Raw genomic sequence first — 20876 nt, forward strand, 5'->3', positions numbered from 1 at the left:
AATCCGCAGGTTTTCCACCCTTTGAGTTGCTGTATGGGCATAGGGTGAGGGGACCTCTAGATTTGATTTGAGATGTGTGGGAGGGTAAGTATGAATCCCACAAGGAGTCTGTTGTGGCATAAGTCCTACACTTCACGACAAGTCTCGGGGAGCTCATGGGCTTGGCCCAGGAGAAACTGGCAGAAGCCCAACAGCAGAAAAAGGTCTGGTATGACTGGAATGCTCGAGCTAGAGAGTATGGTGTGGGGCAGCAGGTAATGGTTCTCATTCCTGTCAGACACGACAAGCTGCAGCTAGCTTGGGAGGGACCCTTCAAGGTGGCAAGAAAGGTCAGTGATGTTTACTACATGGTAGAATTGCTAGGCAGAAGGCAGGGGCACAAACTGTACCATGTTAACATGATGAAACCTTACCATGACAGGGAGGCCCTTGTGCTAAGTATTGGCAGTAGGAGGCAACAGGAGTCCGAGGGGGATCTATGGCTACAGGGAGCCAGCTAGGAAAATCACAAATTACTATGGTGGAGCCTAGGGTTGCAGGCATGCGACAGGACAGTGCAGCACTGTACTAGGGCCAGCAATGTCAAGGTAGCTGGAATCTTAAGACAGGGAATGAGGTAATGTATTCCCAGATAGTCATCCCTCTCAAGCAATGTTTCTCAAGTGTCACTTGAAAAATTAGCTTGAGTTTTTAGGGGGGTTCACAAAAGGAACTACTGCCAGCCTAGCTATCTGGAATTTTGTAAATAGTTATATGCTATTTATGAATGTCAGAAGGATGCAATTGATTGTGTTACCACTATATTAGAACTGTATGTTGTCTCTGAATATTAAACTGCTGGTACAGAAGTGTGTGTAAAGTACTAAGCTTAAAGATGTGTCCACAGTATACCCTTCTGGATTAGAACAGAAATGTATATAAACTATTGTACCTTTGTAAATGTATATGTTTTAACTATGGGAACTAGAACATAAGAGGGTTAACTTGCAAAACTTCAAGAAAATAGTTGAAATTAAATTGTTTTATGATTGTGCTAGAAAAGTTAGTTTCAATGCAGCAAGAAGACAAGATGTCTAGACCTAGGGAGCCTTCTGCATTATATTGTGTTTTATGTCTTCTAGCAGCTGTAAACCTCTGAAGGTCATGTATTTTTCCACAGGGAGATGCTAAATGTTGGGGGTTTAGCTTGGGAACTAAGGACAGGTGACAAAAAGTGATGTCATCCAAGATAACCCAGCAGTAATATTTGATATTAATTTAAGAACTCTCTGAGAGTGAGAGGGACGGCATTTTGTATTTTGTCTTTGACCTGACAAGAACATCCACTCGCCACTTCTGCCTGCTTGTTGTTCTGTAAGTATGGTTTTAGGGCTTGGTAACTCTTTTAGATTCCGATAGGAATACAGTGAAGTATTGCTTAGATGTTTTTTTTTCTTTATTTGAGACTGTCCTGTTAGGTTGTTTTAAATATTTCCCGTGATTTTGAACTCTGATGTAACAGATTACTGAGTACTGTCTTGTTCGTTTATTATTAAATACATTTAAATCTATCATTGTGGCTTATATCTGAGAGACATATTTAAGCTCTGAGAGTACATGCATATGTATTTGGTGACAGTGTATAGGCCACTCCTAATAGCCTGGTCCTTGGTCAAACTACCATATGGATTAATAGTAACATTACACAGCAAGATTGGACACCCTTTGTTAAGGGCCTTAATGTAGCTGATAAGAAGCTGGCTGGTGGAAGTGAAAACTACCTTATAGTCTGGGCAGAAAGAGGCATAGCTAGTAAACCTGTAGCAGCTTTCCCCAGGTGTGTGTGTGTGTGTGCGCTCGCACGCGCATACAAATCAAATCTCAAAGTGTGCATGTGTGTGTCAGCTACTTGGGCAGGGACACAAAGCACTGCTTCGACAGAGGGTGCTTGAGGTATTGGTTTGGCCATTCAACTGAGATCTCAACCCTATAGCTGTGCCAGTGGGGAGTCTTATTGGGAATCCAGAGAAAGGAGGAGAAACCAGTCCCAGAATGACTGTGGTCTCAGTCTCTGCGTGCTCTTAAGGGAAATTGCACTTTACTGTGTGTGTGTGTGTGTGTGTACTTGTCATCCTTCCAGTGTGTACCCCCCCCCCCCCACTGTTGCCAGTGGTGAGATTTGATGCTCCTTGATTACTGGGCCAGTGCAGGGGCGTCATGTCTGCACTGAGTGAACAGGGAGAAGATGGCTACTGGAGATAGCTGGTGAGGCCCTTGGGTACTACTGTACATACGGATTTATGCCAGTATAAGGAAAGCCTTATCTTGCCTGTTTCATGTTTATAGTTCTTGTCTTTGGATCCATCAAATAAAGTGACAGCAACTGCATTCATAAACACTACTTGAGCAACTTCTGAGCTTTTTTGAATATGTTTATAGTCGTTTTTCATATTCTGCATTTGCTGTACACATATCAATATAATCTGAAATGGTTTTAAATCATTTATGTTTGAGAGAAATGCCATAATCTAATATACAGAATGTCATTCTGATGCTTGTTACTGATCAGCAAAACAGTTCTCGATTTCTCTGAGATATCATGTGCAATATGCATTTGTCTGTAAACTTTTTTTTGAATTTTTGTATTTGTGTACATACGGTTTGCTTTTCAGAGAAAAAGTTATGGTATTACCACTTAACCTCTAAAAAGCAATTTTTATGCACATGCTGATTTAATCTGGAGATGCTAAATTAAGTCATTACAGCAATTCTAATAGGAAAATTAATTATTCACGTCCTTTCATTTACAGTGAAGGAAATGTTTGGTGGACAGTGGACAAGAAGAGCAAGACAGTCATGTGGGACCTACGGATAAGTGCGAGAGACAAACCAGTAGCAGTCTTACAGGATGAATGCAAGCACTGCACTAACTGATTCAAGGATTTACAATTAATTGAGGACTGCTTATTTACTGCATTTTTCTGGGAATGTTTTTGGTAATGCCAACTCCAGACTTTCACCATGTTTTTATCATAACATTTTTCAGAGAATATGTATTCCCTTAACGCCATGAAAAATACCTGTAGCAATAAGATCCGGACAAGCACAAAAGCCATGAATATCCATGCCTGTTGTGATCCTGTGCAGATAGCTCTGTATTATTCAGCTGTAACAAACTGAAAATGTAAGACACAAGATTGCTAACGGCAGATTCAACAGCGATTGCCTGTTTAAATAATTTTACAAGCTTTCAAGTTCCAGTCATAGGTAGTTTGTTGATTTTGTGTGTGACAGTTTTAAACATCTTTGCTTCTAAGTAGCAGAGCTATTTTTCTGGGTCCCACTGCTGTGCAGCAGTGCCTTGACTAACTGTAACTGTTGGTAGCTGCTTTTGTTTTGATTTTTGAGTAGGCTTATACTGCAACATTTTGTTCATCCAGGTGCAAAAGTCACTAAGGGTCCGGAAATATTTAAAAAGTGCTCGTATTTGAAATATTCATTAAAAGTTCGGTGATTAGGAATATATCACAGACATAGATCAAAAGGTTGGAAAAGTGCTAAGTGCATCATAGATCATTTAAAACTCCAGGGCTTCTATGCCCAGTGGCCTTCAGACCTCTGGCAAAATTTGGTTTCTTCTTCCAGAACACAGATCTCAAACAACTGCAGTCATCCTCTCAAGGAAATTTTCTGACCTCTCACTGAAAGTAGAGGCAGGGAAGATATGAAGGGAATATGTTGGTTTTATAACAAGACCTACATCATATTAAAATTTATTTTGTGCTCATCACTATGCAAATTTAACTATATCTAGAAGTAAAAAAATATGTTGCCATAGCCAGTGCCTCACTGTTTTATTAATATGTTTGCCAAATATGTGGCAGATTATTAATATATCCTGGTATAACTAAAACATTATTATTTTTCTGTTGTACTTTTCATCACCATGACATTCAGTGTTGAAAAGTAGAAGCCTTGGTACAAACAAAGCTGAGAGCCACTGGTCTAACTGTAGCAACTGCTTATTTTCCAAAAGCAATGTCTCTTCCTAGGCACCATGCTACCTCACTAACATTCCCCGTAGCTTTCTCATATAGTTTGCTTGTTTTTAGGCACTCTCCAAATGGTGAAACAAAGTTACTGTGCCTCAAACCCTACCTACACCTTTGTATCCTCAGTCCCCAATACTGTTACTTTAAACTGACCCCTTGACAACTTGCGTCTGTTACTAAACACTTTAAGATTGCTTATGCAATTAGTATCTTCTTTTTTAGTCATCTAAAATTATTTTACTGCAGTATTCATTATGTCATTTCTACAAATATGTACTGGCTCTGAGGTTTCACACACAAACATAAATTTATTAAACTGAACTAATTACCAAAATGTGAAGACTCAAGTTCTCAGTAAAAATTTCCTCACGTAGAATTTTTATACACCTTCCCACAGGAATAATAAAACACATATGTGAATCCAGCTTTATAATACAAAAATCATATTCATGTTGTACATTAATATTCTGTATAAGCACATGTTCTAAAGAAACAACATTATTCAGTTCTTTGGGATGCAACTCAATGCTGTTTTATATTTTACTATCTAAGTTAGCACTGGAAGTATGCTGCAATGACTAGCTTCTCTGCCGACTAATATACATGAGAAGTCACACCAAGAAATATCGAATACTCAGACCAACCAAAAAAATAGCACTCAGTGTAGAAAAAAAAAACAAAAAACACTGGAGGCAACAGAGAACAGACACAAAAATGAGCGTAAAACAGTTTAATCCACGCTTTCGTCAGTCAGACTTCTTCAGAAATACAAACTTTAGTAAAACTTCCATGTGTTTATATACACCCTTCACACATACACGCCCACTGGATCTTTAATTATATCAATTCAGTGAAACAAACAATAAAATGTAACTCTTAAAAGAAACTAAAATAAATGAAGCTAAAAAACAATCAAAGTGGAGTCCCAAATGTACCTTAAAATGACTATTTTCCTATCCGATAAAAAACATTTTATGTTGATAGTGTCATTAAGCCCAGGAGGGCTGTCTGCTCCTAACCTTAATTGTCACAAAGTCTCTCTCCTTTCTGCCATGTTTTTCATGGTGCCACCTCTCAAGTCCTTATCTATGAGTTCGACAATAGAAAAAGAAAATTTCTTAAACAAATCACAACAAACTGAATGTCTATATAGGGCATTATTTTCATCCTTACTTCTAATAGCACAACAATGTTCCTTTATCCGCTTATTTAGTTGTCTGGTAGTCATGCTAATATAGAAGGCTGAACATCCAAAACATAAAGCAATATATATCACATTGGTAGTGTTACAATTAAATCTCCCTTGTACAGAAATAGTACGACTCAGATGTGACAAACTAACATAAGGTCCCTCGTGAATGTATCTGCAAACACTGCAGCTAAAGCATTTGTACATACCCTTAGGTTGATCCAAGTGAGGGAGAGACATTCTATTATCCTTCTCCAGTAAACTAAAATAGGCACCTTTCTGGAACAACTTAATGCAAGTAGTAATTTTTGAATTTTACTTTGAGTGACTACGGCCACCGAGTTAATTATCTGGACGTGACGTTGAGCTGGAGCACCCTTGAAAAAAATTTTTGTAGCAGAGTACACACAGGAAAAATACATATATCAGTAATTATCTACACTACCATAGTAATCATCCTAGGTTTATGAAACAATATCCCTAAAGGACAGTACATTAGAGCCTCACTTATGACCAGCGATGATGCTGGTTTCCTTCGAGAAACTGAGTTCATCACGGAGTTGTTCGTTAATAGAGGCTACCCTAGGATGTTATTACAGAATATTGCTTTAGAAATTTATAACAGGAGGGCAACAGATTTTCCACCTATTTTAGTTAATGGATTCCAGGAGAAAAATGTTGCTACGGATACTGGAGATGCTTACTACGTTCCTAGGTGTGTTATTGGTATGTCTGTTGATACTGACACTATCAAATCTGTGGTAAAGGACAACTGGAAAATTATTACTGGTAGCAGTGAGTTGTAACTCGTTTTGGGAAATGTTCCTAATTTTGTATACAAAAAGGTCAACACTATTAAGAGTTTACTGGAGAAGGATGACAATAGAATGTCTCTCCCTCACTCGGATCGACCTAAGGGTATGTACAAATGCTTTAGCTGCAGTGTTTGCAGATACATTCACGAGGGACCTTATGTTAGTTTGTCACATCTGAGTCATACTATTTCTGTACCAGGGAGATTTAATTGTAACACTACCAATGTGATATATATTGCTCTATGTTCTGCCTTCTATATTGGCAAGACTACCACACAACTAAATAAGCGGATAAAGGAACATTGTGCTATTAGAAGTAAGGATGAAAATAATGCCCTATATAGACATTCAGTTTGTTGTGATTTGTTTAAGAAATTTTCTTTTTCTATTGTTGAACACATAGATAAGGACTTGAGAGGTGGCAACATGAAAAACTTGGTAGAAAGGTGAGAGACTTTATGGCAATTAAGGTTAGGAGTAGACAGCCCTCCTGGGCTCAATGACATTATAAAAATAAAATGTTTTTTATCGGATAGGAAAATAGTCATATAAAGGTGGATTTGGGACTCCCCTTTCACTGTTTTTTTAGCTTCATTTGTTTTAGTTTCTTTTAAGAGTTACATTTTATTGTTTGTTTCATTGAATTGATGTAATTAAATATCTAGTGGGCATGTATGTGTGAAGGGTGTATATATACATGGAAGTTTTACTAAAGTTTGTATTTCTGAAGAAGTCTGGCTGACGAAAGCATGGATTAAACTGTTTTATGATCATTTTTGAGTCTGTTCTCTGTTGCCTCCAGTGTTTTTAAATATTGAGTACTGTTTACATCAAAGTATCTATATGCCATAGATGTAGAAAGTGTCATTATATAACAAAGCTTCTCCCCTGGCCTCCACAAAAAAAAAAAAAAAAAAAAAAAACTACTGGCACAGTAAGACTAACTATAGTATCAGAAGTAAATCAAGTAATTGGTTAACAGATATGTGCATTATATATAATACAGTACCACATAATACACACATTTTCTTTTTAAAGCTGAAAGTTTAATTTAGGTATCTAAACCCAATTAAACAACATTTTCAGTCTCCTCACACTGACAGTCAATTCTCTGGGCCACTCGGGCTCATCTGCACTAATGATGTCTTGTCACTATTGGTTGCCTCATCAGTACTACAAAACTAGGTTGCCCAAAGTGACATTTTAAAAAAATCTGACTACATCAGCTCATCCATCATAGGCAACACAGAGTCAGTATATGCACTGCATTGTCTTAATCTGACAAAGGGAGCAAACTAACATTTTGATTAGTCAGAGCACAATTTTATCACTCCCAGAGCACAAACAACAGTATGCCAGAGAAGCATTACTTGGCAACAAAGACCTCATGAGGCCAAGACTGCCAAGCAACCTACCACAGGAATGGGCAACAGTGGCGCAAAAACAGCTTATAATTCACATGACTTTGCATCCAGTACATGAACAGACTTAAGCCATATAACCAACAATGAAAACAATCAACTTCAAAATACCAGTACCCATTACAACATAACAATAACAATTATAAAGTGTGAGTATGCAAATCTGTGCAAAGGATGGGCACATAGTCACATAAGCACTTCACCATATGTTGTTGAAACACACTTGCTCAGAGTTCCTAGAGTTGTAAACAGCATACCCCATCATGATATTTAGTACAGAAATATACACATTTTTCACCCTGTAAACATCCTCCATAGTAGCAAAGGACTACAGTTAAAACCCTGTTTTATATATCCAAAACCCGAAAAAAACTTGTAAAAATTAGAAATATAGAAATAACAAGTAAATATTGGCAGAAAACCATTTTTATTTAAACTGTAAAAATTCGGTAAGCGCTTTCATGGATAAAACCACTTCATTAGACCTTATACATTTCATATAAAACAACTATTTAAATACTCAATACAATAAATGGTCAACCAATAGAATAAATTAAATGAATCACATGATGTTAACTAATAAGTGGTCTCCTGTTTTTTAATCTAGGCTTTAAAGAGACCTTGTCATTCAAGCCTCCTTCCTTATCTGCCTGTAACATTAAAATCCATGTCAATTCCCTATCTTCGGTATAATTATTGATATCTCCCATCCTACCTTCATCTTTCATAAGGTCAATAACAAAAAATTTAAACTTATGGGCCGTTGATGTATTTAGTATATGGCGTGCCAAGGAATTATTGGCGTCTTGCTGTCTTATAGCTCTAATATGTTCTCTCATTATTTCCATCAATGTGCAGTCTGTTTTACCTACATAAAATTGTTGGCAAACTTGACACTGTGCTATGTAGACTAAATGTTTAGATTTACAGGTAGCCTTAACTTTTAACTTGTATTCCTTTTTTGTCCTGGGATTTGTAAAGACATTATCAGTATTAATATATGTGCAAAAATTACAATTCATACATGGAATAGTCCCTGTTTTCTTTTCTTCATAATTTTCGCTTTTCCCATAGCATAACATTCTCTTCAATGTACTTCTATTTTTAAAAATGTTTACCGTGAAGACACCATGGCAGAAAACCAAGATATAGAAATGGATTTTACTCCGAATATGCTGGTAACTCAGAAGCAGTTCCATTCTTTTAATAATATGTTGGAAGTGGCTAATAATCCATTGCTACTATTGCGTTCTACATATGAAGTCTGGGACACAGGTACAAGATATAAACTGTGAAAGACTTGATAGCTTATGTAAGGAACTTGAAGATATTCTGTTCAAATTGAAACACTATCAGTGGCAGAGACTACACTTTGAGGCATGTTCATATCATCGTGTTATACCAAGAGGCTTGAGAGTATTGGTCATGCCTACATATGGAACTACATTTCCAGATTTGCTAAAAGATTGGCAAATGCTTAATCTGGAAACTAGTTTCAAATACATTGATTTACTCAATTATTTTAAACCGTTGGAACTTGCATTAGTTAAATATGCGCAAGAACACAAACGGAAATTGTATAATGAATTTCCGATGACTTTAGTACAGCAGCGATTAGATGAAATTTGCAATAATGTAAGAGTGTTTGAGTCTCAACTTAAACAGCAGAAAAAAAACAGGAAATTGAGGAAAGATCTGACAGATTTCTCAACTGGCCAACTTTTTGCTTGGAACAGGACTAGTAATTATGTTGCTACTAAAATCAACACAAATGAACGGGCAGTTGAAACTACTCAGTGCGATGTAATACGCTTAACGGGAACCCAAGAATGTGATGTACCGCTGTTGGCTGATAGTCAAATGGAAGGGGAAATACCACAAGTTTCGGATCCAGATAGCCGAGAAAAGGCACCAGTGATGACTGCGTCAGCACTTTCTATGGCTTCCGGTGCTATAGGGGTAACAGCTACACAACAAGTAGTACGACCGAAAGAAAAAACAAATACCAGTTTAAATAAAATGGTTTTTCAAGAGTTTCCCTTCCCTATAAGAACACTATGGAGAATGGAGAGGAGCCGCTCCAACAGCAGAGGAAGGAAAAGACAACGAGAAGAGGCACAAATGATGGGTCCGACCATCAAAGGAATGTGGAACCAGGAGAAGGACAAGGATTGATATTTAAAATTTCTGGCAGGCAGATAACGGAAATTGAACGACAACTCCTACAAAAAGGTTTGTCATTTATACCTGCATTTTCTGCCGATTTGGCAGAGATAACTAGTGACATTAGATTATTTGCGAGAAATTTAATGTTATGCTTAATGTTTCCAGTAACTGATGCCATTAGTGAACTTAAAAAACCTAGTACTTTTTGTCTGATTTTAAATCCGACTATGGAAATGTTTTGTCGAACCTGTGAGGATGATTTGGATAGACTATATAATGAATTTACACCATGTTTCAACAAAAATAAGACGTTTTTTTAACCTAACTGTGAATGAAAGGGATGCTTTATTTGCTTTACAGTCAGACAAAAATATTTGTATTAAACAAGCTGATAAAGGGGGGCGCAGTGGTGATAATGGACATGTCATATTATGTATTTATGGTTATTGAAATGTTACAGGATGCTGAAACATATGAAGCAATTACATACTATGATGTGACTAAAATTGTTGAAAATGTACATGGTGTGTTATATGATAGTGTACGTTGTTACAGTATTACTGAAGATGTATACAAATATTGTTTGGTGGAATTGCCATTGATTCCTATTTTTCAAGCTTTACCAAAGATCCATAAGAATCTGATAAGACCACCCCTGAGACCGATTGTCTCAGGTAGAGGGTGGGTGACTGAGGTAATGTCGGTCTATGTGGAAAAACAATTAAGACCCGTTTTAAATAATTATACAACTGTTTTGAAGGATTCAAAACAATTTTTAGTGGAATTATATGATGTTTGTATGAATTTAAACATAACTTCTGAAGATTTTTTGTTAGTGACGTTGGATGTCTCTTCACTTTTTACTGTGATTCCTAATAGTATTGGCTTGGACTGTATGAAGACGTTCTTGTTAGCTCATAGCACATATAGTCCCTCAAGAGTGGATGCATTATGTTTATTTATGGAGACAATACTGGAGAACAATGTTTTTATATTCTCCAAAAAATATTTTAAACAAAAGAGGGGGTAGCTATAGGGACCCCATGCGCAACAGTTATGCAAATGCTGTATTGGCGCATTGGGAGCCCTTATATGTGTTGGATAATAATGAATATGTCCCACATATGAAGATTTATCAACGTTTTGTCGATAATATTTTTATTTCATGGAGAGGTGATTTGGGGCATCTTAATGATTTTGTGACTTATTTATATAGAACCACTGATTTTCTTAGATTTTCTATGAAGGCATCTAACTCCAAAATGAATTTTCTTTATGTATATGTTTGTAGAGGTTTAATTACTTCTAGATATAGAAAAGGATGTCACAGGAATCATATTTTACATCACAATAGTATGCACCCTTCCCACATTTGTAGGAATATTATAAAGGGACAGTTTTTGAGATTATCCAGATTAAATAATGACTCAATTTTTTCTAGAACGAGCAAATATGTTGAAAAGTGAATTTTTAGACAGAGGTTATAATATTAATGAAATACAACAATTTGATCAAGTCATAACCTTACGAGAGGATTTGGCTGCACCTTACTATTCTTCCTTTGATAAGAGAGCTACAGGATATGAAGTGCATGATGAAGGACATAATAGGAAGGAGTTGGGTGTTTTATTACCATACTCTGACAATATAGCAGCTGTATGTAATATTATCAAGAGAAATTGGCACATTCTAAGATCTGATAAGGATGTGAATGCCTGTATAGGTACTGAACCCAGGTTCATTTTTAAAAACAGAAGTACATTGACTGAAAACAATTGAAGAGAATGTTATGCTCTGGGAAAAGCGAAAATTATGAAGAAAAGGAAACGGACTATTCCATGTATGAATTGTAATTTTTGCACATATATTAATACTGATAATGTCTTTATACATCCCAAGACAAAAAAGAATACAAGTTAAAAGTTAAAGCTACCTGTAAATCTAAACATTTAGTCTATATAGCACAGTGTCAGGTTTGCCAACAATTTTATGTAGGTAAAACAGACTGCACATTGATGGAAAGAATGAGAGAACATATTAGAGCTATAAGATAACAAGATGCCAATAATTCCTTGGCATGCCATATACTAAATACATCAACGGCCCATAAGTTTAAGTTTTTTGTTATTAACCTTATGAAAGATGAAGGTAGAATGGGAGACATCAATAATTATACCGAAGATAGGGAATTGACATGGTTTTTAATGTTACAAGCAGGTAAGGAAGGAGGCTTGAATGACAATGTCTCGTTAAAGCCTAGATTAAAAAACAGGAGATCATTTATTACTTAACATCATGTCATTCATTTAATTTATTCTATTGGTTGACCATTTATTGTACTGAGTATTTAAATAGTTGTTTTATATGAAATGTATAAGGTCTGATGAAGTGGTTTTATCCATGAAAGCGATTACTGAATTATTAACACGCATTTTACAGTTTAAATAAAACCGTTTCCTGCCAATATTTACTTGTTTTTTCTATATAAAACTCTGTTTTGTTTAATTTTTTTAATCCCTATGTCTCCTTCAGGAATACTGGTCACGAAAGCCTTGGCATTTTAAAACAAAATGCATACAGGAGCTGTGTAACCCATAAGATGTTTCTGATTTCCTACTACTTAGCTAAACTTTAAAATTTAAACCATAACTCTCAACCTTTTCTCACTAATATTTGGGACAAAGTGAAAAAAAATAGCCAAGGACTAAGTCTGCAAATCTGGTTTATACTATTAATGAAATAGCTGATAGACTGTGAATATGTGGAATTAATATGCAGTTTTCTGATTAACAAGCATGTAACTGTAATGTCTGAAATTATTTAGTGATGTTAATGGTCACTGTTCGGTCATCCCAGTAAGATTTTTATACGGGTACAACAGAACTAGATGCAAAATCAAGGAGCTAGTTGAATGGCACATTTCCAACTGTTATGACAAAATTAACTACAGTACCGCATTCCATCAACTGACCTGGCTTTATACAAAATGAAAAGTCTTCCTTCCCGGTAACCTTTTTTAAGGTGGGCCCCGACGAAGACAAACTTGTGCTATGGTCTTTTTCACCATTCCCAGTGCAAAATGCATGTTTTCAATTTACTAGCAAAATAAGAATCTGACGCTTCAAATATATTTATTTTTTCATAATTATAACACATGCTTTGGTTTAAATTACGCAAATATTCACCAAGATGTACAGAAAGCACTTCCAATGATAAAACCCATAACAGGACAAAGATGCTTACATTGGGACTATCCAACGAAAGGCATACTATGCGAAACTGGTTATGCAGGAACTGGCCATGACTGTACATGCACACATGGCATCTCCAACGCAGCATGATATATGTCAATGTGCCGTTGTATCCCCAAACATGTTCAGTAGTACTTAGCAACAGCCGCTGTTTCTAAAGTTCCAGTCTCCTACCATCATTTCTCCAGTTAATGTAACTGCCACAGGCTCAGCCAGACTATTAATACTATCCCGTATACCGTTCCAGGTTGAACCCTGCGCTACACCGGACGAAACGGAAGTAAATCAGATCAATTTCCATTTTTTTAGCTCTGCCATATTGTGTGTGGCTTTCTTTAGGAATGACCTACCGAGGCTGGAGCGTGTTAGAAGCGATCTGTTCGGAATCCTAATAGCGCTTTAGAGCGTATGGCTTTAGTCATTTACATGATGGTTTCCCAAGAATTGCTTAAATTGTCGTTATTTGTTAGATATTTGATAATTCAGTTTCAGGGGGGTTTAAGTCTTGTTTACCATAAAGTGCAGCTTTGTCCCACAGTTTGAGCTGCTGCTATTGTATATCTGGTTTGCAAGTTTTGGCTTATATGGTCTGCTTATCACTTTGTGGTCCCTGACATTTGCCCCATCCCTCATTAAATTTGATTTGCTGGTGAATCATCGAAGATTACATCCGTTAATGATGCCATACATTAGTGTTTCATACTTTTTTGCTGTTCAAAAATGCACGTTGATGGATAACTGTTATTCTGTTAACATTTTAAGGGTAATATTTTAATATTATCATGATTTTAGACCTTTGTACCCTATTATTTTTGTTTTATAATGTAGATATTTGAAATATAATGAGGATGATTCTTGTATGCTATCTAGCTACTGTAGTAATGACCTTATCTATTCCAGCCAGCCAGAGAAACCATTGGCAAAGGTGTTCTTTCTCAAATTGAATATGGGCTCCCAGTTGTTGCTTCTACTTTCAAGAAAAACATTGCCACATTCCAGACTCTCTAACAGTATCTGTTAATTCATTACAAACTCACCTCTCTGTGAATATCACTATATCACCCTAGAAATAGCAAATGGCTACCTATAAAACAAAGATCTAACCCACTTTTAAGGTCCCACCTCCACAAACTAATCCATCATCATACGTTTACTCCCCTTGCAGCTAGACTTCACGAAAAACACCTCATACAATATGAGACACTACTCAAGTCACACCAACTCTCATTACCCCTAGAACGAAATTCCATAGCACTGCAGATGCTTTCCCCTCTCAGGCACCTACTTTTTGGCAAACTCTTCCCATCAATATTAAGGAAATCAATGCTTATTCCAAATTCAGAATGCAGCTGAAAAACACTTTGTCCACGTTAAATACTGCTCCAACACAGGACACATCACCTAACTTGACTCCAAGTCTCTTCTCCTCTGTCAAGTTTCACTGAAGATTGACCCACTTTAGAAAGTAATGTATGTATTGTACATCACAGTCTGCTTGATTGTTCATTGCACTATGCTTGTTCACGGGAATGTATATACAGTTTTTTCCATGTAATTAGTCTGAACTGTTCTGTCATTGCTTACATTTTTGTATTTTTTGTTTGTGAAATGTTTTGTATTTCTCCTGGCTGAAGCTTAAATTGGTCAGTATTGAACAGTGCACTACCCTGGTTAATAAATGACTAATAAATATAAATCTTAAAAAGTAGGGGAGTGGCTGTGGGTTTAATAAGAAAATGAAAAAAACACTGTCATGAGGACTCTGGCTATAAAAAACAACTTGGACATATGATAACGTAATATTTGTTTTTTTTTTTTTTTTATTGTAAAATTAAAACAGTTGTTAGGTTTGGAAGATGGAAAGTATGGAAGAAATATAATTGTGTGCGGTTGAGTATACCCCCTGGTATAACAAAATCCAGCCTACTTTTCTTAACCGATATCCAATAATAACATGTAAATGATTACAAAACTTCTAACAGGTAAGGACACACCATTTTCTAGCTAATTACAAACTTTACAGCATTTTATGTCTAATCTGTTACACTTCTAATACACCGGTTTTAGCAACAAGTGATGGTAAATCCATCCATTCATCTATCCACAATGCCTTTTCCCCATTTTTGCACATGTGGTTGGAGTATTACTTTAGTGATAATCATAGCCAATGTTCACAACATCGAGTGGCTACCACTGCCACTGTTGTTCTTCCATACCACACACACGAGTGCATTCACATCTATGGCCAATTTAGAGCGCCCAGTTTCAAATGTGGAAAGAAACTGGAGCACTCCAAAGAAACCCAAGCGAAAACAGGGAGGACATGCAGAGTCTGCACAGACGATACCCCTGTCAAAAATCGAACAGCAGAACCTCCTGCTGTGAGACAACAACACTATGTTGCACAGTATTTTAACATAGAAACAAGTAATAAGAGTATTACAGAACACTGTACTGTACCCTGAAATGTTTTAATAATAATAACTACCTTACCTAAATAATGCAAAAGACAAAGCTCTGTAGTAACTTATTTGGTGATTAGGATCTCAAAGAAAGCAAACATGGCTGCATTCTATTTGGAGCATATTATGGTTTAAATAGTGGTTACAAACACTTTAACCCTTCAGATCTTTGTCTGGGATTCATATACTGTTAGCAATTTGTGTAGTGCAAATTATAATGGGTAGTGGCAGTATACAGGGTGTGTGAGATTCTGATGCACAGCATATTCATGGAAGGGTCAGAATAGCATGATATGTAGCAAGCTAATGAGTGCATAATGACATGGAAATGCAGAATCCCATGTAAATGGGAAGCAATGGATTATGGAAGTGGCACCAAAAATGGCAGACCAATTTAGAACCTGTAAAATGTGCACATTGTACCACCATACATATCCATTTTAAACACTGAGATTTGTGGTACACATGATAGGAGTGATGCTGGAGTAGTAGTAGACAGTAACACAACAGTATGCGTTGGTAGCTGCCATTAGAATTACTGGATACAGGTGTTGTGCATTGTGGCCATTCACACCAATGGAGGTAGTAAAGACAGCTCCTGACATACTACCAACTCATAGAACAGCAGATCATGGACTATTTCTGAATGGACAGATGAATTGTAAGGGACATAATTAGATGGTGTTGTTCACAAGCAGAATCAGGGGATTAGTGGTGTGTTCATTCTTATAAATACTAAAGTCTGTGCAGCCTTGACCATCATAATTACTGTGACATGTCAGAGACCTATGGGAGACATGTTGGGGATATTCCTGGTATCAACCTTTCAGATACTAAACCAGTTCCTCATACTTATGTTATAGCATGTGGAGGGGCATATTTTGTTCCCCAGGACAGCAGGGGAGGGATCCAAGACCATGCTGATATTTTGTGACACATTTTATTTCCCTGTGGTTCTGAGAGCCACAGATTGCACACATGTTGCCATCATGGCCCTGCCCGGTCTAGAGGATGAACTATATCAACTGGAATCGCTACCACTCCCTGAACTGCCAGGTGGTCTGTAATTCCCTGGATAATTTTTATAAAGTGTCTGTACACCACCATGCCAGACATTTGGCACACATCCAACCTATGTCAAAGGTCACTCTGAGGGGACTTTCCATAGGGTCATCAGTTGGTACATATGCACAGATATTAGAGAAATGTATACACACAGGTTCCATACAAGATGGGCTGCAGGTGATTCCAGATATATCTTAGAGCCCTGGTTATGACTCCCATATGCAGCCTATGATCCACGCATAAATGGCTGATAACACAGATCATGCAGAAATATGAAATATAATGGAGTATGTGCTTGAACTACTGAATGGACATTTCCAATGTCTAAGACACCTCTGAAGGGCACTACAGCACAGGCCAAAATCTGCAAGATTTTTGTTGTGTATTCCACACTGCATAGCAAGGCATTGTGCAGTTAGGTGGAGCAGAAACTGAACATCTTGCATACCAGTCATAGCAGCAACAGAAGAGCAGGGTGGGGTGTTTGGAAAAAATGTGTAATATTTCTACCACAGCTGAAACAGCAGTGGGAACAGTATGTTGCAGCACTGGCAAAGAGGTAGTATCCGGACCTCAACTACTGGTCATGACAAAAACAATACAGAGCAAAATGATGCATTTGGTATTACACCCAGGCATCACCATACCCACACAGATTAGGGGATGTTCAGGGTGCAATTATCACTTTCACAAGGGGGGAGGATACAATGAAAGGTGATTGCAACACTATAATTTGTGGTAGGATTGTGAGATGTGAACACGACAGACACATTCTGGGTGGTTTGGAGAGGTATGGAGCATTTCCTCCACTAGTGGGGGGGGGGGGTTGAGCTGAAGAGTGGTGTACAGTGTGCTGGCTTTTGGTGTCTGGGCTCAATATGGTCACAACAGGCAAAGTCTGTAACTGTGCATATGCACCCTGATTGAGAGTACCATATTATCAGTCCTGATGAGTGCCATTACTAATGACTTGGCTGATGCCCACAACTAGAGGTAGTAGGCTGTGTGCTCACATGTGACAAAAAGAGGTATGGGAATTTGCACTTACAGCCTGATGAGGCATCCCAGGCATTGTGCCAGAGGAGCAATACTATCCATTGCCTTGATAATACCCATGTCCAGGGAACAGCAAGCTGTGTCCAGAGGTAACAGTGATGCTGTTTCAGTAACAGTCTGTATGGTCTGATTTGAGATGGTCCATAGTGAACTGTCTTGCATCCAGACCCTTCCATGATAACACAATGCATGGTTTGTGGAGGCAGATTGGATGACAGTGGCAGTGTGTCATTGAGTCATCATATGCCACCAGTGAAGTCAACAGTGCTGTGTGCTTCTTGTCCCTATACTCATAGTTACAGTGCAGTTGATGTATCTCATCTCACAAGGCACACTCATCATCTCCACAGCACTGCAGATATCAGACATACATACTGGGAACACTGACTTGCACATCTGCTAGTTAATGCTGGGGTTTCATCCTGGAGACAGGGTGGTGGTACCTAACCTTCCTGTATCTAACCTTTATGGTGAGTATACTTATTTATTTAACATTTGCTGACTGGACAGCAAATGTCTGTCTGCAGCAGAAGCCCGGGGAGCAAAGCTCCAACACACAGAAACAATGAATAGTAATATGTAATCCACAGTGTCACAAGAATATATGATGTATAAGTTTAAGGAGAGTAGTTCTAAGAAGTATATGTACCTCAGTGCTGGAGCACAATTTAAATGCTTTGTTTACAGGTGGCAAAGGCAGAGCCCATGGAAGACTGTCAGGTAGAGGATATCCATTATGCAGTTCTGAGGTTGAGTGGTCAGCCTGTACCTCTTTGTAATGGTGGATGTGGGTGACCTCTCCCCTTGCAGTTACAGACTATGCCACTTGAATTTTGCCATCATCTTAAGCCTCAAGTGCTCTACCCAGATCATCCTTTTGTTGACCTGCTATGCTGGGCCCTCCATGAATGGAACCTGTGAAAACAGGAACACCCATGATACTACTGGCAACTCAAAAACATCTGTCTAACCCCCTTTGGTTTGCATAATACTACACATTAACGTACAGCTATAACATATATAGACAGACATACCTTGTTGTGCAGGCTGTTGCAATTGTAGACCACAGTTGCCTGAAAGGACATATTGCAGGTGGGCCTTGATCAGCCTTGCCTTTTAGGTTTACTATACTGTAATATGTATTACTAAGCTAGTGCTTCCCCTGCTGATATATGGATAGTTGATGTCAGCTGATCTCCCATATTCAAGCCACCCTTAAGTGTAAGGGGCTGCTCCACCTGGCTCGTGAATGACATCAAAAGCTTCTCAACTTCAGGTAGTCACTTCATTGTTGGTGGTTTACCCTCTCTTGTAAACCTGTCTGTTGAAATGTCCCATACCTTTCCCTTTGCATGAAAAATCATATCAATAAGCCTTCGTCACACCTTTGTAGAGATCTATTATAACTCTTACTATATACATATACTACACTATTCCCTCCCAAATCTGGTTTCAATAATGCTTGTTTGCAGAACCGTTGTTAGGAGATGCAATTAACTTTTCCAGGTAATGACACCCTCAGGTGGCCATGCTAGTGTTTGTACAACGTGTGGGTGAAGCATTTCAGTCAGATGTATATGGTATGCTGTGGGATGCATACACACATGGCCATAGCCACCTTCTTTTGTGCTTCTGGTTATCAGCTGCAGTTAGTGAGATGCACAGCCATCTACCCATTTAGTAATTTGGGCAATGCATCATGCACTAGTAGTGTCAGTGGCTCCCTAATTTTCATGCTTGCGTTTGGTGCTGGAAGAGCAGAAGGTCATGGATTCTATGTATGTATGAGTTTTCCAACACTGACACTGCAGTGCAGCATAGAGGGGGTGCTGCACTCCTAAGTGTGCTATCCTTTGGATGAGATATTAAAGCAAATTCCAATCTGCATGAGTTGCTGGTATTTCAGGTGAATATAAATGATCCTATGGCACTAATCAAAGAATGAGTAGGAGAAGTTCCCCTGATGTCCTGGCCAAATGTCTATAGCCAGTATGAATGCCACTTCAGGTCTCCACCGAAAACAGGACATTTGCCTAGTAGGGCTAACCTTGTCAACAGAGTAAATAGATGAAATAAAATTAATTTACACATTATAGCCACGCATCAAGTAGGACCCCATATCCCTTTGTGGCATGTCCTTTCCAAAATGTTAAGTGTACACAGATTGCACCCCTCCCATCCTCAAGCAGTTGGTATAGTACAATGCAGTGTCATGGGTTCTCAGTTATACATACATCATATCTGCCTCACTGTCACTGACATCCATCACATGGATTTATTTATCTTGCTGATGTACTTTATCAAGTAGGACTTCTTTGATTCCCTCAAATTCCAAGTCTACAGAATCTTTACTGAAGTTTTTCTATTCATAGATGTATAGTTCAGAATGGTGTTGTGCAAAAATGGTGCTGATGCCTCTTAGCATGCCATTCATGTTAATGAAAGTAGTTAGTGGCACAATCTGAAGCTGGTGTACAATTTATTGCCCAAACATGTTTGTGCTAGCCTTGCATATCACTCTGACTATGAAACTTTTGACTAGTATGTTTCTGCATATAGCACATGTATGCCAGTAATACCACAGTGCAGAGCTATGGCCATGTTGTAGTGTCACAGTGTAGTGCTATATTGCACAACACATTTCATAAATGAATCCATGTGCAGGGTGCTATGATTTTGCTGCTTCAGCATACCTGAATGAGTGGTTATGGCTACTTCATTCAGTGGAAATGCAGGGCTTCAAAATGGTGTGCCACAGAGAGCAGGCTTTTCCTGTTCTTGCACAAGAACTTCAGGGAGCAGCTGTTGGCAATTATGATGGCCCATTGTGGAAGGTAGATGCCTGACAAGCATGCTGGAATGCAGAGTGATGCCACTGGCATCAACTCTTCTGGTGAGTAGTACTGGGGTAGGTGTGACTGGGAGTGGCACCACCCTATCGTGCTTTATCAGTGGCAATCAAAGGTTCAGAAGAGAGACCTGAAATGTAACATAAGCCTTTTTTACTGTACCATTGTCTTCTGCTAGCTGAACTGTTGAACACATGTACTTAAGAGTACATACTTTATTTCACAGTGCCAGAAAACTGAGAGCTGAATATGTTTGTGTGCTGCAGAAAGCAGGAATGCCTCTCCTAGAAGTGGATTTTTATGATGTCTATGCAAGTCCACTGTACACCCTTGATTGTTTTTTCAGCATGTATGTGTAATAATGTTTTCCAATTTTCTCATTCTTCTGCAGGTCTTGTTGCGGAAGAGAAAGAAGTGAAGCCGTGATAATCTCAGATTGTGGCATTTATTTGCTATTGGCTGCCAGATATGCCTTTCAGCTGGGGATATTGTTCCCTTGCTGGAGATAACCTGAAGGAATCACTGGTGCCTTCCATGTCTGCTTACTGGGGTGAGGCTAAGGCTTCTGTTC

The 20876-nt window shown here is 38.1% G+C and overlaps 1 long non-coding RNA gene across 1 annotated transcript in view; it reads left to right on the forward strand.

Moving 5' to 3' along the window:
* The window catches only part of LOC122789053, a 95688-nt gene extending 91872 nt beyond the window's left edge, over positions 1-3816 (forward strand). The window contains exon 2 of the long non-coding RNA XR_006362765.1: positions 2790-3816. This is a non-coding gene — a long non-coding RNA (uncharacterized LOC122789053). The remainder of the gene's footprint in view (positions 1-2789) is intronic.
* The last annotated feature ends 17060 nt before the right edge of the window (positions 3817-20876 follow it).

This window comes from Protopterus annectens, chromosome 14.part0 (genome assembly GCF_019279795.1).
Source record: "Protopterus annectens isolate FY-2018-M chromosome 14.part0, PAN1.0, whole genome shotgun sequence".
Taxonomy (NCBI): Eukaryota; Metazoa; Chordata; order Ceratodontiformes; family Protopteridae; genus Protopterus; species Protopterus annectens.